General features: G+C 37.6%; 1 pseudogene across 1 annotated transcript in view; it reads right to left on the bottom strand.

Annotated features, from left to right (window-relative positions):
* LOC311185301 (trafficking protein particle complex subunit 4-like) overlaps window positions 1–20,861 on the bottom strand; it is a 72,716-nt pseudogene extending 51,855 nt beyond the window's left edge. The window contains exons 1-3 of the transcript in view: window positions 20,798–20,861; window positions 13,668–13,738; window positions 1,685–2,328 (exon numbers count right to left, since the gene is read on the bottom strand). The product of the transcript in view is annotated as a trafficking protein particle complex subunit 4-like (transcript). The remainder of the gene's footprint in view (window positions 1–1,684; window positions 2,329–13,667; window positions 13,739–20,797) is intronic.
* Between the last annotated feature and the right edge of the window lie 784 nt (window positions 20,862–21,645).

The following is a 21,645-nucleotide window of genomic DNA, read 5'->3' as shown; positions in this document are numbered from 1 at the left end:
TTGGAACAAGAACAGACATACAGACCAATGGAATCGAATAGAAAATCCAGAAATAAACCCACAGATTTATGGTCAACTAATCTTTGACAAAGGAGCAAAGAATATGCATTGGAGCAAAGAAAGTTTGTTCAATAAATGGTGCTGGGAAAACTGGGTCGCTACATGCAAAAGAATGAAGCTTGACCACCACCTCACACCATACACAAAAATCAACTCAAAATGGATTAAAGAACTAGACATAAGACCTGAAACCATAAAATATATAGAAGGAAATATAGGCGAAACACTACGTGATTTGCACATCAAAGACATCTTTACAGACACATCACCCAAAGCAGTGATAGTGAAGGCAAAGATAAACAGCTGGGACTACATCAAATTAAAGAGCTTCTGCACAGCAAAAGAGACAATAACAAAAACAAAGAGAAACCCCACCAACTGGGAGAACATTTTTGCACCCAACACTAATGATAAAGGACTGATCACAAAAATCTGCAAAGAGCTGATGAGACTCAACAACAACAAAGAAAATAATCCAGTCAAAAAATGGGCAGAAGAGCTTAAAAGAAACTTCTCTGAAGAGGAAATGCAAATGGCCAACAGGCATATGAAAAAATGTTCAACATCACTTGTCATCAGGGAAATGCAAATCAAAACTACCATGAGATACCATCTTACACCAGTGAGAATGGCACATATTAAAAAAACTAGCAACAACAAATGTTGGCGAGGGTGTGGAGAAAAAGGAACTCTTCTGCACTGTTGGTGGGAGTGCAAACTGGTCCAACCACTGTGGAAAGCTGTGTGGAGTTTTCTGGACCTACTAAACATAGAGCTTCCATATGATCCAGCAATTCCACTCCTAGGTATTTACCCAAAGGACACAGAAACATCAATTCCAAAGAACACCTGCACCCCTATGTTTATAGCAGCATTGTTTACAATAGCTAAGCTTTGGAAACAACCCAAATGCCCAAAAATAGATGACTGGATCAAGAAGATGTGGTACATATATACCATGGAATATTACTCAGCATTCAAAAAAGATAAACACATGCAATTTGCAGCAACATGGATGGCGCTGGAAGGGATCATGCTCAGCGAAATAAGCCAAAAAGAAAAAGAAAAATACCGGATGGTCTCACTCATAGCAGGAATCTAGAAAACTTAAATAAGGGACCAGGAAAATGAATAACTATAAGATAGTGAAAATCAAAATCAACAAAATACTATGAACCAGAGACACTTTTAGGGGGGCGGGAGGGGAGGGATTGGGGTCAGAATGGGGGGGCTGCAATTGTATGGGGAATATAACAATAAAATTTATTTATAAAAAAAAAAAAACATATGGTCCTGGGATTTTGTTTTTTTGGGAGACTTTTGATTACTCTTTCAATTTCCTAACTTGTAATTGTTCTGCACATGTTTTCAGTTTCTCCCTGAATCGTTCTTAGAAGGTGGCATACTTTTATTTATTTTTTATTTTTCTTGTTTTTAAAGATTTATTTATTTATTTATACAAGCACTGGGTACAGTCAGAAGCACGGGAGGGTGAGAGAATTCACCAGAGCCAGAGTGGGGAACAGAACAGGCAGACAGAAGTACACTGCTGTGGGGAGCAGCGGGAGGCAGGAGAGGTCTGTTGCACCATGTGGGACCCTCGCCTGGCAGCCGGGGATCGAACCGGCACTGCAGAGTTTGCGGACAGGTCCAGAAGTTCTAGTCTTCTCTGCCACCTTCAGGGCTACCGTCAGTTTCTGGTAAAACATATCACACCTGATGGGCATTTCCAGCTAATAGAATGGATTCTTGAGGGCAAAGTCTGAGTAGATCTCATAAATCTTTAGGAGAAGTGAATATATTCCAGCTTGCCTGGGATCTGCTAGCATCACAAACTTGATTCCTGTCAGTGTGTGGAAGCAGTGCAGTTTGAATGTATTTGACTCCACCATCTCAATGCCTGAGCTGCCCTGATCAGGAGGCAGCTGGGAGCCAATTGTGAAGAGCGGGTAGACCATGGTCACCAACATGAGCTTCTCATTGGAGATGGGTCCTAGTCTGCTGAGTAAAATGGACGCTGGGTAGTTAGCAGGGTTGCCAGTGTTTCCCATTGTCTCTGTGCTTTCCACTTATGGCCTTCTGGCTGGCCAAAGGCAACGAGCACACATTGGTTCTGTATCTTAAGGAGCAGATCAAGAGGGTAACTGAAAGTTTTTTTGGCCTCAGCCTGTGGTGAGTAGCCATGCTACTGATAAATCAGGCCAGCTTTGTCACCACATGTATGCTAAAAATCGCCAATGCTGCTGCTGCAGGTCCCACTCTCTCTGGCTGTATTTTTTAAATTCTAACCTCTTATTGATTCTTTCTAAACTTTCCATTTCTTTGCTGAAATACTCCAACTTACCCTCTAATTTCTGAAGATGTTAATCACAGTTAAAAATATCATGTCTAATAACTAATAATTTTATGCATTTCTATATATATTGTCTGTTATTCTATTGAATCTGGTCAAGTTCTCTTATTTCTTGGTAATATGAGATTTAATGTCACTCATATATTAAAAATTTGGTACTGAATATTTTTCTTTTTCTTTTTTTCAGAGAGGACATGCTTATATTTCAAGTGTATAGATAGGACAGGCAAATGTCACTTTAATATTGGCAGGAATTGAATTATTCAAAGCTGGATTTCAGTATTTGTGAGGACTGATTCAACACTGTTTATCTGATTTACCTAATAAGGGTTCACAACAGTCCTAACTGAAAGTCTTGGTTATTTATCAAGATTCCTTTTCCTTACTATAGGCAGAACTCCAATATATGTCCCACTTTGCCTGGTAAAATGACTGGAAATTCTATTCATTTCTCATTCTTTTAGACATAAGTTTCTGGTCAGCTTTTCAGCACTTAAGCCACCCCTCGTAAATTGGCAAAAACTTTCAGAGTAAAAGCAACACATAGACTTGTGTGCTCATTTTCTCTGTAGAATCTTAGCTTTTCAAAATTCACTGTTTTTGAAACCCTGTGATGTCTGCAACACTTAAATTAAAAAAAAAATCATTATCGTTTTCTTAAATTTGTTCTCACAGGGGAGATTTGTCTGGCAAAATAAGATAAGGATGAAAGCAAACAAAATTCTAATTGGTCTTGAAAGGAGAAGAAAATCTCTCACAAGTGTTAAACTCACATATTCTGTATTATTATGATTTTATTTTAAAAGGGCAGATTATTTTTTCTTAGTAAACAGCCTATAGAGAATAATATAGTAAATAATTGGGTGTTTAGATACTCCATTTGTTGTTAAATATATTTCCTTCATGAATACTACCAAATATGTTTTATGAAGCCAACATTACACTAATATAAAAACTGAACAAGGACAGCACAAAAAAAGAAAACTATAGGCCAATATCTCTAATAAACACTGATGTAAAAATCCTCAATAAAATCCTCATCAACAGAATCCAACAATACATCAAAAAGATAATTCACCATGACCAAGTGGGTTTTATTCCAGGGGCAGAAGAATGGTTTAACATCCAAAAATAATTAATGTAATCCAACACATCAAAAAGAAAAATAAAAACCATACTATCATATCAATATCTGCTGAGAAATCATTAGACAAAGTTCAATATCCATTTATGATGAGGGCCCTTGAAATTCTCGGGATAGAGGGACATGCCTTAACATAATAAAGGCCATATATGACAAACCTACAGCCAATATTATCCTCAATGATAGAAAGCTGTAAGCCTTTTCCTTAAGATCTGGAACAAGGGACGGATGTCCACTCTTACCACTGCTTTTCAATATAACACTGGAAGTCCTAGCCAGAGCAATAAGACAAGAGAAAGATATATAAGGAATCCAAATAAGAAAGAAGAAATAAAACTATCACTATTTGCAGATGATATAATAATGTACTAGAGAACCCTAATAACTCCACAGAAAAACTAATCAAAATAATCACCAGTTTAGTAAAGTAGCAGAATACAAAATCAATACACAAAAATCAGTAGCCTTCCTCTATACAATCAATCTGAAGAAAAAGAAATCAAGAAAACCTTTCCTTTTATAACTGAAACAAAAATAATCAAATATTAATAAGCAAGAAAGAAAAAGAAAAATACTGGATGATCTCACTCATAGCAGGAATTTAGAAAACCTAAATAAGGGACCAGGAAAAAGACTAATTATACTAAAGTAAAAATCTAAATCAACAAGCAACTATAAACCAGAGACACACTATGAGATGGGGGAAGGGAGTAGGATCAAAACAAGGGGGGTGGGAATTGTATGGGGACTATAACCAAGATGAAAATGCATACATTGTGCAAAAATGAAAAATGATGTAAAAAATATATAAAATAAAATTTAAAAAAATGAAATACCTGGGAATAAGCCTAACAAAAGAGGTAAAGGACCTATACAAAAAAATTACAAAACATTGCTAAAAGAAATAGAAAAACGAGGGGGCGGAGCACCATGGCGGCAAGGAGACGCTGCGAGTAAGATCTCCCATTAAAAAAATTAATAGGGAGGAAAAGCGGCAGGTCCCAGTGAGAACTGGAACAAGGAAGATAAACGGGTGACTCCAGCAAACTGCCCGAAGAAGAAAGTGGCCATAAAAGAGGACCAGAAGGGAGGAAAGCGCAGAACCCTGCTCCCCTCCCCCGCCCACAGAGGCGGCACTCTCCGACCGGCAGAGAGGAGGAAAACAACAAACCAAAACCGCCAACAAGAACAAACGACGCAGCAAGCGGGACTGTGAGTGGAAAGGAACTATTGCAGCCACCACACCCTGTGAACAGGAGCTGTGGAAAACCCTGCAGGATTCGCTGCGGCGGTGAGCGAACGGCTCCGGGCACCATTAGAGAAGAACAAAGACCCCGGGAGACGCGCACACAGCCCGGGCTGCCGGTAAGCTTGCGCGGAAAAGCGGCGCGCTTGGCGCGCTTGAAAAGCAAACGCGGACCGGGATCGTGGCTGCCCAGGTACCCGCACCTGCGACCTAGGCTTGCGGGGAGACGCGCGGAGGTCCTCACTGAGGTGAAGGTCCCTCCCTGAGTAAGCAGGAACCAGGTGCCCAGGCACGGGAGCAGTGCAAAAGGCGCCATACCCGCGCCACTGAACTGGGCTACAGCCCGCGTCCTGGACCTGAGGGCTTTGAACTGAGACCCGGGGCACGAAATTCTGGGCGTGGGTTCTCCACTACGGTGGGGCACAAGGCAGACACAGCACCCCAAAGCCGTTGAGGTTTGCCCTATCATTCTCGCTCTTTGTTCCCTGTCCCACGGGGGTGGGGGGGTTGAAAAACAGCCCCCCAAGGACAATAGGAGAGATATCTGGTGCCACCTAGCGACCAGAAAAAAAGTCACTAACACCCCATAGAACAGGGAAATTTCTTAAGACTTCTTGAAAAGGGCAGAAGGCTTCTGGAGGACCCAGTGGCCAGCTGGGAAGTTAGCCCACGCCAGGCCCCATCCAACCAGCAGTCTGAGCCCACAGAGGGAGCAGGCACTCACGTCCGGGGCAGACCGGGCACGCAGAAGAGTGTGCCTGAGACCAGATGCGCAGGGACTGCGTCCCGCTTCGCCAGTTTAGAACAGGGACATTTCTTCAGTAAGACTGCCTAAAACCAGCAGAAAGCCCCCCCAGAAGCCAGAGATGGTTCCTGGAGGAGCCAGAGGGGAGCGGAGAAGTTCACCCAAGATGATGGCCAGTCCGAGCAACACAGTGTCCCAATGCATACGACAAATTAGAAAACAGACGGTAGGGAGTAGAAGAACCACACGCAACCTAACAACGCCTCAGGAAAGAAGCACACCACAAAAAGAAAACCACCCTCCAGATTGCAACGACAGTAACTTGGAAGAACTTCTGAGCCTTCCAGAAAGAGAATTTAAAATTGCCCTGATTAAAAAAGTGGCAGAAGTCATAAAGGAAAACAATGATCAGAAGAAGGAAATTGAGTCCCTAAAGAGGGAAAACAATGGTCAGAAGAATGAAATTGAGTCCCTAAAGAGGGAAGTAGAAGAAATGCAAGAGATCAAAGAATTAATGGAGGAACTAAAGAACACTGGGAAAAGCAATGAAAGCAGAATAGATGAAATGGAAGAACGAATAAGTACTCTTGAAGACACAGAAATAAAAAGAACCAAAACAGAAAAGGAAAGAGAAGTACGAAGGAAAAAGAACGAAGAAAGACTTTGGGAACTATCTGACTCCATGAGGAAAGGAAATATAAGAGTTATAGGAATTCCAGAAGGAGAGGAGAGAGATGTAGGAACAGAGAAAATATTCCAGGAGATAATTGAAGAGAACTTCCCAAATGCGAAGAAGGAGCTGAAAATTGATATACAAGAAGCAAGAAGAACACCAAACTTCCACGACGAAAGGAAAAACACAGCAAGACACATAATAGTAAAGCTCCCAAGAATCCAGGACAAGGAAAAAATAATGAAGCTGACAAGAGGGAAGAAACAGATAACATTCAAAGGAAAACCAATCAGGCTGACATCAGACTTCTCTGAAGAAACACTACGGGCAAGGAGAGAGTGGAGGGACATAGTCAACAGACTCCAAGAAAACAGATGCCAACCAAGAATACTGTATCCCGCAAAGCTCTCCTTCCTCTTTGAAGAAAGAATATGGACCTTCCCAGACAAAGAGAAACTCCGGAATTTCATTACGACTAAACCCCCATTCCAAAAAATACTACAAGGAATCCTAAAGCCAGAACCTCAGAGGGACGAATAACAACGAAAGAAGACCAAAAGAAAAAAAAAAGTTATTAAAAGAATAAATAAATAAAATCAAAGGAAAGACAAACACAATGGCAAATACAGATGCTAACATATCAATATTAACTCTAAATGTAAATGGACTAAACTCTTCAATAAAAAGACACAGAGTTGCAGGCTGGATTAAGAAACAAAACCCAACCTTTTGCTGTCTCCAGGAAACACATTTAGCTACAAAAGATAAAAATAGGCTTAAAGTTAAAGGATGGAAAACAATCCTACAAGCAAATGGACCAAAAAAGAAAGCAGGAACAGCTATACTTATATCAGATAAAACAGACTTCAAACTCAAAAAAGTAAAAAGAGACCCCAGTGGTCACTACATTATGATCAAGGGGACAATACTTCAAGAAGAAATAACACTCATTAACATATACTCACCAAACGAAGGAGCACCAAAATATATCAGACAACTATTGTCCTCTCTGAAAACAGACATCAGAGAAAACACATATGTAGTGGGAGACTTCAACACACCACTATCAACAATGGATAGATCAACAAGACAAAAAATAAGTAAAGAAACTAAAGCTCTAAATAAGGACCTAGAGCATTTGGGCTTAACAGACATCTATGAACACTAAACCCCAAAAAAACGGAGTACACATTTTTCTCAAGCGCACATGGATCATTCTCCAGGATCGATCACATACTGGGGCACAAGACAAACATCAACAGATACACCAAGATTGAAATCATACCAACCATTTTTTCTGACCATGAAGGCATCAAACTAGAAATAAACCATAAAAAGAAGGCAAGGAACTATTTTACCTCATGGAGATTAAAAACCAAACTACTGTAAGACCACTGGACTAATGAGGAGATCAAAGAAGAAATTAAAAAATTCTTTGAATTGAATGACAAGGAGGACACTAATATCCTAAATGTATGGGATGCAGCAAAAGCAGTAATAAGAGGAAAATATATAGCAATAGAAGCTCACATCAAAAAACAAGAAAGAACTCAAAGAAACAACCTAATCTCAAAGCTCAGAGATCTAGAAAAAGAACAACAAAAAAACCCCAAAACCAGCAGAAGAAAAGAAATAATAAAAACTAAAGCAGAAATAAATGAAATTGAAACTAAAAAAACAATCCAAAAGATCAATGAAACCAAGAGCTGGTTCTTTGAAAAAAATCAATAAAATAGACAAACCCCTAGCCAGGCTCACAAGGGCAAAAAGGGAGAAAGCACAAATAAACAGGATCATAAATGAAAGAGGAGAAATCACAATGGACACAACAGAAATCAAAAGAATAATCAGTAACTACTATGAACAGTTATATGGAAACAAGTTCAACAATCTAGAGGAGATGGACAAATTCCTACACCTCTACAATCACCCAAAGCTAGATAAAGAAGAAATAGAACACCTAAACAGACCAATTACAAGCAGTGAAATTGAAATGGTAATCAAAAACCTCCCCAAAAACAAAAGCCCAGGACCTGATGGATTTACAAATGAATTCTACCAAAGATTCAGAGACGAATTAGTGCCTATCCTTCACAAACTCTTCCAAAAAATTGAGAAGGAAGGGACAATACCAAACACATTCTATGAAGCCAACATTACACTAATACCAAAACCGAATAAGGACAACACAAAAAAGGAAAACTACAGGCCAATCTCCCTAATGAACACTGATGCAAAAATCCTCAATAAAATTTTAGCTATCAGAATCCAACAATGTATCCATAAGATAATTCACCACGACCAAGTAGGATTCATTCCAGGGACACAAGGATGGTTTAACATCAGAAAATCAATCAACGTTATCCAACACATCAACAAAAAGAAATATAAAAACCATATGATAATATCAATAGATGCTAAGAAAGCTTTTGACAAAGTGCAACACCCATTCATGATAAAAGCCCTTGAAATTCTTGGGATACAAGGAACATACCTCAACATCATAAAGGCCATCTATGACAAGCCAACAGCCAGTATCATCCTCAATGGTGAAAAGCTGAAAGCAATTCCATTAAGATCTGGAACAAGACAAGGATGTCCACTCTCACCACTGCTTTTCAATATAATACTGGAAGTGCTAGCCAGAGCAATAAGACAAGAGAAAGACATCCAAGGAATCCAAATAGGAAAAGAAGAAGTCAAGCTATCACTATTTGCAGATGATATGATAATATACATAGAGAACCCCAAAAAATCCACAGAAAAACTAATTCAACTTATCAATCAATTCAGTAAAGTGGCAGGATACAAAATCAACACGCAAACGTCAGTAGCCTTCCTATACACAAACAATAAATCTGAAGAAGAAGAAATAAAAAAATCCCTTTTATTATCGAAACAAAAAAAAATCAAATATTTGGGAATAAATCTAACAAAAGAGGTAAAGGACCTATACAAAGAAAATTATAAAACACTGTTAAAAGAAATAGAAGAAGACACAAAGAAATGGAAAGACATCCCCTGCTCATGGATTAGAAGAATAAACATTATTAAAATGGCCATCCTACCAAAAGCAATATACAGATTCAATGCTATTCCAATCAAAATTTCAATGTCATTCTTCAAAGAAATAGAACAATTATTGATGAAATTCATATGGAATCACCAAAAACCCCGAATAGCCAAAGCTCTCCTGAAAAAAAAAGAAGAAAATGGAGGCATCACACTCCCAGACTTCAAACTATACTACAAAGCCATAATCATCAAAACTGCATGGTATTGGAACAAGAACAGACATACAGACCAATGGAATCGAATAGAAAATCCAGAAATAAACCCACATATTTATGGTCAACTAATCTTTGACAAAGGAGCAAAGACTATGCATTGGAGCAAAGAAAGTTTGTTCAATAAATGGTGTGGGGAAAACTGGGTCGCTACATGCAAAAGAATGAAGCTTGACCACTACCTCACACCATACACAAAAATCAACTCAAAATGGATTAAAGAACTAGACATAAGACCTGAAACCATAAAATACATAGAAGGAAATATAGGTGAAACACTACGTGATTTGCATATCAAAGACATCTTTACAGACACATCACCCAAAGCAGTGATAGTGAAGGCAAAGATAAACAGCTGGGACTACATCAAATTAAAGAGCTTCTGCACAGCAAAAGAGACAATAACAAAAACAAAGAGAAACCCCACCAACTGGGAGAACATTTTTGCACCCAATACTAATGATAAAGGACTGATCACAAAAATCTGCAAAGAGCTGATGAGACTCAACAACAACAAAGGATATAACCCAGTCAACAAATGGGTAGAAGAGCTAAAAAGAAACTTCTCTGAAGAGGAAATGCAAATGGCCAACAGGCATATGAAAAAATGTTCAACATCACTTGTCATCAGGGAAATGCAAATCAAAACTACCATGAGATACCATCTTACACCAGTGAGAATGGCACATATTAAAAAAACTAGCAACAACAAATGTTGGCGAGGTTGTGGAGAAAAAGGAACTCTTCTGCACTGTTGGTGGGAGTGCAAACTGGTCCAACCACTATGGAGAGCTGTGTGGAGATTTCTGGACCTACTAAACATAGAGCTTCCATATGATCCAGCAATTCCACTCCTAGGTATTTACCCAAAGGACACAGAAACATCAATTCCAAAGAACACCTGCACCCTTATGTTTATAGCAGCACTATTTACAATAGCTAAGCTTTGGAAACAGCCCAAATGCCCAAAAATAGATGACTGGATCAAGAAGATGTGGTCCATATATACCATGGAATATTACTCAGCATTCAAAAAAGATAAACACATGCAATTTGCAGCAACATGGATGGCGCTGGAAGGGATCATGCTCAGCGAAATAAGCCAAAAAGAAAAAGAAAAATACCGGATGGTCTCACTCATAGCAGGAATCTAGAAAACTTAAATAAGGGAACAGGAAAATGAATAACTATAAGAAAGTGAAAATCAAAATCAACAAAAAACTATGAACCAGAGACACTTTTTGGGGGGTGGGGGCTGGGAGGGGAGGGATTGGGGTCAGAATGGGGCATTTGCAGTTGTATGGGGGAATATAAAAATAAAATTTATTATTTAAAAAAAAATAGAAAAAGACACAAAGGAATGGAAAGATCCTTTGTTTATGGATTGGATGAATTAACATTATCAAAATAGCCATCCCACTGAAAGCAGTTTACAGATTCAATGCTATTCCAATAAAAATTTCAATGACATTCTTCAAAGAAATAGAACAAATATTGATGAAATTCATATGGAACCACAAAAACCTCAAATAGCCAATGCTCTCGTGACTAAAAAGAAGGAGAATGGAGATATCACACTCCCAGACTTCAAACTATACTACAAAGCCATGATAATTAAAACTGTATGGTACTGGACCAAAAACAGACACACAGACCAATGGAATCAAATAGGAAACCTTGAAATAAACCTACATATTTATGGAAAACTAATCTTTGACAAAGGAGCAAATAATATGCAATGGAACAAGTGCAGTTTGTTCAATAAATGGTGCTGGGTAAACTGGACTGCTACATGCAAAAAATGAAGCTAGACTATTACCTCACACCATACATAAAAGCCATCTCAAAATAGATAAAAGAAGTGGACATATGGCCTGAAACTATAAAATATATAAAAGAAAATATAGGCAAAACACTACATGACATACATCTCAGTAACCTCTTTAAAGACACATCCCGCAAAGCAAAGAAAGTGAAGGAAAAGATGAACAACTGGGACTACATCAAATTAAAATCTTCTGTACAGCAAAAGAAACATTAACCGAAATAAAGAGACACCCTACTGATTGGGAGAAAAGTTTTGCTCATAATACTATTGATAAGGGGCTGATCACAAAGATCTACAAAGAGCAGACATGATTCAACAAAAACAAAGTAAACAATCCAGTCAAAAAATGGGCAGAAGAGCTAAAATATATTTCTCCAAAGAGAAAATGCAAATGGCCAACAGGTATATGAAAAAATGTTCAACATCACTTGTAAACAGGAAAATGCAAATCAAAACCACAATGAGATACCACCTTACACTGGTGAGAATGGCACAAATTAAAAGAAAGAAAAACAGGAAACAACAAATGTTGGTGAGGATATGGAGAAAAAGGAACTCTTCTGGACTGCTGGTGGGAATGCAAACTAGTCCAACCACTATGGAAAGTGGCGTGGAGGTTCCTCAAACTACTAAAAATGGAGTGTCTATCCGATCCAGCAATTCTACTCCTAGGAATCTGCCCAAAGGACACAAAAACATTAATTCAAAAGGATACCTGCTCCCCTATGTTTATTGCAGGACTACTTACAATAGGTAAGCTATGGAAAACAACCCAAATGCCCAAAAATAGATGACTGTATCAAGAAGACAGTGGAATATTACTCAGCAATCAAAAAAAGATAAACTCATGCCATTCGCAGTGACATGGAGGGACCTAGAAGGGATCATGCTCAGTGAAATAAGCCAAAAAGAAAAAGAAAAATATCGGGCGGTGTAGGTAAATGATTTTCAGGCTTTTCTGGCCACCTGCCATTAGGATTACCCTGCCTGATGGCAGCACCTGCACTTGTTACATCGTTATAAGTTGTGTTGTTTACTTCAGTGGGCCATGCCTGGAGTATTGATATATCCACCAAGAGAGGCAGGAGAGAGAAGGGGAGAAAGAAGGCCAGGGAGCCCAGAGTGAAGACTTGCCTGGGGCTTGGAGGCCTACAGGCCTCTTGGCCCCCTGGGACCCCAGCCTGCTGTGTACCTGGTTGCTACACTACATGTAAAAGCTCAATAAAAGCCTGAGAAAGCCACCAAGGGTTCCAGGACTCTCCTTTACCCAGTCTGCTCCAGTCATAGAAAACCTGCTCTGTGCCAGCCTGCCACTACAGATGGATTTGCTAATAGGAGGAATATAGGGGAGCCAAACAAGGGGTCAGGAAAAAGATATAATAAATTAAAAAACAAAATTAGCAGGCAACTATTAATCAGAGACATCCTGCAAGGGAGTAAGAGGGGAGAGGGTTCAAAATAGGGGAGGGAAGAACACAAGTGTTCAAGGGTGAATTGGTGGTGGGAATTATACAGGGACTACACCTGAGAGGAGAAAGCATACATTGTACAAAAAGGAAGAGTGATTTAAACAATATAAAAAAAATATTTCCTTCACTTCCTTTGATTAATGGAACTCAAAGGCCAAAGTTATGGAATGACTGACAGAATTACTTTCCCGCTTAGGCATGCCCTCTCTCCTGCCTCTAAATAAACTGGGGTGACATTTCTATGTTTCCTTAATGAAAGCAGGATTTTCCCATTCTTCATTCTGATGAGAAAAATCTTGAACCAGATAACAATTTAGAAGCTATTGATCTGAAGTCTCTATGAAAGTCTGCTTGTACAGCATCTTTTGGGATATAACAGGACCAATTCATAGGTACCTCCATAAATAATTAGTTACATAATATTTCCACAGCTGTGAAATACCAGATGGTTTTGCTTTCTTAGGCCTAACAAAACTTCCTTCCTTTGTGGTTAAAAAGTCAGTTGTGTCAGATTCTATACAGTCATCCTTCATAAATGGGGCAGAGAGGTCTGAGAGACTTAGGTTTGAACTCCCTGATATTCTGACTTGTAGAGGAAGAGAACTCAATTAAATATGCCACATGTTGGAGTCAAGAGTTTCTGTAACTAGTGTGGAGCATGATTTAGCTTTCAACTGAATTATTTAATTTGCAGTAATGACACAACTAAAGACAGGTGGAAGTAGTGAAGTTGCATGCTCCATTGACCACAGATTTCATTTCTTAGCTCTGGATGTCCCTGTAGATTTGTGAAATAATGCATGCTTCGGTCTCATTTCAACCCCCTGGCTCATGTTTGGCTTGGCTTCTTTTACTGCACTACTTTTTTTGATTCTAGTTTTGTAGGTTCATCTGAGACTGAATATCTGCTCTCATCTCTGTTTTCACCACAACCTATTTAGCAATAACATAATAAGGGCTGTTTTTCATATAATATTAAAATACACTAAAACATTAACATACATTAAAAACTTTATTTGGTCTATCACATAAAGTTACTTTGAGCATCACTGAAGGAATTTTTTCCTTTTTGAGGGAGAAGTTTACATCTTTGATCATTGACTAGCCAAAAATTTTAGAAGGACTAAACATAAAATCAAAACCCATATTTATTATCAATATTAAAAAGCATGTCTTTTCTTATATTTATTTTTATTTTGAAAAACACAAAGCATTGTAAATAATTTAAATTTTTATTGGTGCTGTTATTATTAATAGTTATGATCAGCTTATATTTTTATAGCTTTATTTTTCTTATAAAACATATGGTTTCTTTATACAAATGCTTTTCAATACATTATGTACATATAGACATTTTATGTAACAACCTACAAATAAGAACTTGCTTTACTGTAGTCTGATATTTTAATTCAATAGTGGTATGGACATAATAATTATAGAATTTTGTCATCAAGATATGTAAGAAGGTGAATGTCATGATTTAGTAATTTATTTTTGGCAAGAGAAGAAGTAGTTGCTACGGTATGAGTTGTGTGTTGAATTATGTCCTTCAAAAAGGTATGCTGAAGTCATACGCTCTGATATATGTGAATGTGACCTTATTTGGAAACAGTGTCTTTGAGGATGTAATTGTTACAAGGTGAAGTTATAATGGATTAGGATATGGGCCCTAAATTCAATGGCTGGTTTTCTTATAAGAAGAGAGATTTAGAAAAACAGTTACATAGGGAAGGCCATGTGACTATGGAGGCAGAGATCTGAGGATGAATCTAGGGAGAGAGAATGTCGAGGAAACTAGCATTAGGAAAGGAAACACCTTCCCCTAACCTGTCAGAAGGAACCAACACATTGATGCTGGACTTGTAATGTCTGGGACTGTGGCAGAATATGCTTTTGCTGTTTTAGCTACCTGGTGTGTTACAGCAGCCCTAGGAAACTAATACAATATGCTATGCTGAGTTATTTTATTTTGCCTATTTCCCCATAGCTGGAAATTAGTTATTGGAAATATCATTTGTTTTGTGGGTTGCCAATTCAACTCTACAATTGAAAAAAGTAAGTAGGACTATAGAATTTAGGAGCTGACATAATAGATCTGATAAGATTTTTTAGAGTTTCTATCCAATTGTAGTGTCTTTCATTAAAATGGGTGGGGTATGAAACATTCAGAGATACAAAAGAAACAAGGAAAGGCAAGTGGTCTGAAAAATAAGGCACATTAGTCACAGTATCTTAAAACTGAAAGGAACTTTAGAAGCAAGGCATTGTGTTGCCCCTTCCAAAGTGGACATTGCTGCTCAAATAGGTGCTGTTCAGTCCTAAGTCTGGGCTCAGATGCATAATCTTTCTCTACACAGTGTGTCTCACAGTTCTAGCCAACTAAGCAGAGCTGGTCCCAAGAAAAGTCAATCCACTACTAACGTTCAATCAAATCTTTTAATTTACACATGAAAAAGCTCAAGCCTATGGAGAGAACAAGAATTAACCATAGGACTGACTTAGTATATTAATGCTTGGATGTGTATTCCCAAATTCTAGCCTATCATCTTTCTGTTTCACCACACTGCTCCTCAGAAGCAAGCAAAGCAAAGGATTAGGGTTTTTTGTTGTTGTTGTTGGGGAAAATCTACTGGTGGTATCACAAGTTCTTTCAAAATCCCAAACCATATTCACACAACATCTTAGTAGTATGTTCAGGGGTCTCACAGACATATTAAATCATTTAGGACACAAAATTCAATTTGAGACTTGGATATAATTCTCTTGGTAATGTGGTGGTGGTGGTCAGGGACAGGAAAGAGAACAAACTTTGTTGTTAGAGGATACAGGCTATACTCCTTGGGTTTCCCTATGCTTTATATTATTTCACAATATTTACTTTTTTATTGAGGTAACATTGGCACAACACTATAGATGACTTAGGAGTATAGGTTCACACCACTTCATATGGATGATACCACATCACACTCACGACCTAGGTACCCGTAGTTTTCCATCAAAGTCTCATTGATCCTTCTCCCCCTTTGCTCTCCAGCTTCTTCCTCCCCCTCTGGTAGCCTCAATTTTATAGTCATATTTCTATTTTTTTAATCTGTCCCTTTGTTTTTCTCTCTATATTCCATGTGTGAGTGAAAACATCTAGTATTTGTCTTTCTCTTTTTTTTTTACTGTCTTATTTTACTTTGCATTATCCCCTCCATTTCCATCAATGTTGCAAATGGCAAGAGTTCATCTTTTTATTTTTTACAATTAACTAGTTCTTTATTGTGTGTATATACACCACATCTTCTTTATTCTCTCATCTGTCATTATGTATTTAGTTATTTCCATAAGTTGGCTGTAGTAAGTAGTGCTGCAATGAGCAGAGGAATATTTTACAGTATTTGTTATGTAACTTATGCTCGTGACAAGGATATCAACATGAGAAAAAGAAAGACCTTACCCTCAAGGAGATCAATATAGATAAGTAATTAACATCAGAATGGCAAGGCATTCTTGGTGCTGGGAAGCTAATAGACAGGACTTTATTACTTATATAATTAGAATTATGGAAGAGAAGTTGGGAATTAATTACAGGTTATTGATCTTACTTTGTAATCAGTGCAGGAATCCTCTCTGCCATACACCTTGTAAGAGTCAATTAGTCCATTTTCTCTTGACCTGATTGACTTAAAGGTTAAAATATATGTGTAAATGTACGATACAAATGTGCACACATGAAGCTTTTGTCTATCCAATTCTCAATGATTCATAAGCCAAAATAATTACAAATACTCCTTTATTCTTTGCGCGAATATTTTCAGAGGTGAGGTATTTATCATCTAACAAGGAGCTAACTCAATTTTTTTTAACTATACCTATTAGTTGTTAGTTCTAATTCAGGGCTTTAACTGTTTTTGCCAAGACACTGAGAATCCTATTAGACCATCAACAATTATACCTGCTCATATTGTCTCCTAAACACTTCTTGAAATTCATCTATTCTTTCCATCTCCACAGCTCTTACCTTAGTTCAGATTTTGTTATGTCTACCTTGGACTTCAACTAGTCTTTCAACTGATTTCTGTACTTCTTAGTTATATGCTTTGCATAGTAGTCAATGTAATTTATTTTAAATAGATACCACCATGGCATTTCCCATCTTAAATTATTTAATGATATCCTGTTGTCTAATATGGGACTCTGTAACAGTTAATAATGGAGGTTAGAAAATGGTGGAATCAAGTCTTCAAAATTCTGAGATAATGCATTTCAAACCTAGAATTCTGTTCTCAGTAACATTAAAACTGAAGTGTGAGGACAAAACAAGAATTGTCAAGAAGCGACTGAATAATGCACTTAACCAATACAAGCAAGTAAAAGAAAGGAAATGCATGGAATTGTGGGGACCCAACATGAGATGGAGCAATGGAGGTTTCCAGGATGATTGTGAAAGAAATTTTCAGATAACAGCTGTGCAGAAACCTATAGGGAGGAACAGAAAGGCAGAGGGCTCTAAGAGCAATGTCTCCCCATATACAAAAATATCTATATTAAACTGATATGTTGCCAGGCTTTAAAAACTTTAATAAGAGAAATTTTGTACATTTGGGATAGTTAGGGGTGAATTATTGATAATTATAGATAATTAAGCAAGTAAAATTTCCTTCCTCATTATTAACTCCAGTGAGGAAGGAAATTTTGATACATGCTACATACAACATCAATGAACCATCAATGAACTATGTAAAATGAAATAAGCCAGCCACAAAATGACAAATACTGTGGGGTCCACTTGTATGAGATACCTAGAATAGTCAAATTCGTAGAGGCAGAAAGTGGAAAGATGATTGTTAGGGGCTGGAAGAAAGAGACAATGGGTAGTAATTGTTGAATAAGTACAGAGTTTCAGTTGGAGAGGGTGAAAAAATTCTGGAGATGGATGATGGTGATGGTTACATTATCAGTGTAAATGTAATTCATGCCACTGAATTGCCTATTTAAAAATAAATAATATGGGAAAGTGTGTTATGCATATTTTACCACAATTGAGAAGACCATTAATTAGCTACCTTGCGAATCATAGACTACACAAATATTTCAAACTGGGCAAACTTTAATTTCTCCCCATCACATAACGTTGAGAATTTTTTGAGGTTTTAGTCTGTTTCCCAAATAAAATCTGTATCATTATTTAGAAAGCTACATAATATACTCTATAGCTTACCTGTGAACCAAATTTTTATCAATATTATTAGAATCATATAAATCATTTTACCTTAATTTGTAATATATTACTCTGGGAGTTGGGCTTGGAATATGGTATAGGAGAGCTAAAGCTCTAATATTAGGGAACCAGTAAATTATGATTAAATTGTAACTTTATGAAATATAAGTTCACCTTTGTTATTTGTATGGGTTGGTTTATATTCTGAAATTATTGAAAGTGTTTTTTTTCTGAGAAGTATGGGAACAGGGTATGTCATTGACATTTTTTTTCTATGTAAACCTATATAAACATTCCAGGTACATGCATACTTTTGAAAAACTAAAGTTAATTTAAAAACATGTATATATAGACATGCACACTCATTGATTAGTTGACCAGCCGATTTGAGTGTCTACATTCTTGGCCATATGATGGAATTTGGATGACACAAGTTTAGTAATTGTGGAGTGTTGCCATTTAAAAAGTCATTTTATACATATTGCTCTGGAGGAAGCTAGCTAGCATGTGAGAGAGCTTAAACAACCTTATGGGGAGTCCATGGGGTGGGGAGGGTTGTCCCATAACCAATACTAATTTGCAAGCCATATAAGTACATCATGTTTAAATTGGATTCTTCAGGGTCAGTCAAATCTCAAGACGAATATTGCCATGGACATCTTAATAGTTCACAAGAGACTCAGAGCCAGAACCACCCAAATAAGTTGTTACTGAATTCCTGTTGAGATAGTAAAATTGCTGTTTTAACCTTCTATCATTGGGGGGTAAATTGTTATGCAGCAACAGATAACTTAAATTTTGAAAGAAAATGAAGTTGAGAGAGAGAGAGAGAGAGAGAGAAATATCTGTCCAAGGTATCATACTGGGAAATCAAGGGTGGCGGCAAAGACTGAATCACATTTTCTAATCATCAGTGTCATTTTTATTTACAGCACCCAAGTGGCCTCCTAGACCAAAGAATGATGTAATGATCTCTTAATGTTTTCATTTCAGTGAGTCAGTTTTGAGATAGGTAAATTCATTTTGACTACATGAATGACTTAGAATTATGCTATCCAAATCAGATTTTATTTGTTTAACTGTGTGCAGCATAAGACTTTCCATTTACTTACAGACTGGTATCTAAGACCATCACCCCAGTAAGGAATCATTGCAATAGTCAAATCTGGAAGAACTTAAGTACTATGTATGTATGTTTCATGTACCAAGTCCTGTATATATGACCTTGCCCACACATGGAATCACTTCTTTTCTGTATACTACTTGTTTATCTCTTGGGCTCTTCCTTTAGAATGAAAAGAAAGCTCAAAAATAGCATTCACATTGTATCATCAAAAAGAATTTATAATAACTCATTTTTTCCATCAGTGCACTAAACATAGCAATGACTATTAACTTCATGCTGCCTTCATACCATATCTGAGTATTGCAATTTGCACTTCTTTTCATCTCACAGATTTTTAATTTTCTGTTTCATTTAAGGTCATTAAAGAATATTACTTAAAATGGGCAAAAAGGCTAATGTTTAGTCATTTTTAATTTACTGTGACACGCACTTTTGCTGATTTGAATGAAGTAAGGTTATCATAATGCATCGTCTGTGCTCCTTGATGCTTTTGCACTGCATTTCCATGTGGATGAGTTTTCCATTAGAAATCCTCTCACACACATAGTGCCCCTATTGACTGAGTCATAGACTGTACAACCTTTAGGAGAACTTACTAGGCTGATGTGGGGGTGCAGTGAGAATTGAGATGAAAGAACAAGCCATTGTCAACAATTTAATTCATTTTAGGTCAAAGAATGTGATTCTTGTATTTCTGCCAGTCTTTCAGACTACCATCCCAAAAGTCTAATTTCTGGTTAGTCAACTCCCTCATCATTCTAGAATCTACGCTAAGATATGCTAGGAAAACCTATATTCATGTGGTTCTATAGGTGTATCTTGGGAAGCTATGTAGTTCTCAAGACAGGTAGTAGGGTTTAGCATGAACATGAAAAAGGAGAATAATCACTGCAATGCCTGGAAGGAACATTAAAAAGAAAGGGAGGGTCTTTTCCTCTCATTTTACAAAACTGCTTATGGAGCCCTGGCAACGGGCTTTACAGCTATCTTGTGTGTCATCTTCTCCTTCACTCACTCATGGCATGAGTTTGTGATAACTGGTTGACAGCCTACAGAAAGGAAGACACTGTGGATTGCTCTCTAAACACTAATTCCCAGTCATTTTTCTTACTTTTTCTACCTTAGAGATTGGGAAAACTAAATATGCACATTCCTAACTTCTTTTGACACTTGGGATACTAAGTGAAAAAATTTTGACCAATGAGATCTCAAGTGTATGTCTTCTGAAGGGTGTTTGAAAAAGCTTTGCTTTCCTCATAAAATGAATAAGATGTGGTTACTCTGGCCTTTGCATCTTTGCTTAAATGTGTGTGTGTGTGTGTGTATGTGTGTGTGTGTGTGTTTAGGGCTGTGAGTGTATAACTGGAGGAACAGCAGTTTTCTTGTGGCGATGAGTTCACAGCTAAAATACCAAGAATGGCAGCAAAGGTAGTAGGAAGAGCATACTCATCTAATCAAGATAATATTTTTGGGCCATCCTTGGACTTCCTCCTATTAAACATTTTGTTAGACTGAACGAAAAACCAACATATTCAGAGCTAACCTATCTTTCTGAAGCTATAATTACTTGGGCATTCTGTTCCATAAAAATAAGTAATTCCTTGTTAATACACCAATAAATAGAATCATTTTGGTGGGTAGTGTGGAAGAGGGATTCTACCTTGACACTCCTCATATTTTCGACTGGATAATTCTTTGTTATGGAGCGTGGAGGCTGTGTGCATTGTCGTATGTCTAGGCATAACTGCCCTATACCTACTAGGTGTTGGTAACACCTCCAAGATGTAACAACCCAAATGTCTTCAGACAGTGACAAATGTGCTGTGGTAGACAAATTGGCCCCTGCTATAGAAGCAGAGGTGTACAGTGAAATGGGGCTTGCATAGCCACAGGGGACAGTATTAGAAATGCAGATTATCCACTTGGATCAGCAGGGGTAGGTTAGTTTATGTTGAAGTAACAAAGGATTCCAAAATTTTAGTGACCTACAACAACAAAGTAGTTGTTTTACTGGTCATGCTCCATATCCTTAATGGCTTGGCTGAGGTTATGTTCCACATCATTTTCAGTCTGGGACACAGGATGGTGGAGTACCTTTGTGAATATTTCCAGTTGCTCACACAGAGGAAAAAAAGCCCAGTGAAGCAGGTGCAAATTGTTCTTACCACTTCCACCTGAAAGAGAAACATCTCCCTTCTACTCACATTTCATTGAACAAATCAAATTCAAAAGCTCCGTCTGATTGCCATAGGCGGTGGGAATATCCTCCTTCCATGGGGACAGGCGCCAAGCATAGGTTTTGAAAAAAATATTACTGTTTATCAGAAGGGTTGATACTAATTTGTAAGGTTGATACTAATTAATGACAATTATTCAGGCCAGACCATGTTAGCTCTATTTGTTGGAATGAGAGGCCATCACAGCATACTGCTGGAGCAGAGAAGGACGGGTTCAGAGTAAGGGATTGAGTTTTGGAAAGCTCTAGCCTCTGGGAAAAAATATAGAGAA

The sequence above is a fragment of the Talpa europaea genome (assembly GCF_964194135.1).
Source record: "Talpa europaea genome assembly, chromosome: 1".
NCBI lineage: Eukaryota > Metazoa > Chordata > Mammalia > Eulipotyphla > Talpidae > Talpa > Talpa europaea.
Note: the sequence above shows the minus strand (reverse complement) of the source record. Positions and strands in the feature narration are given on the sequence as shown.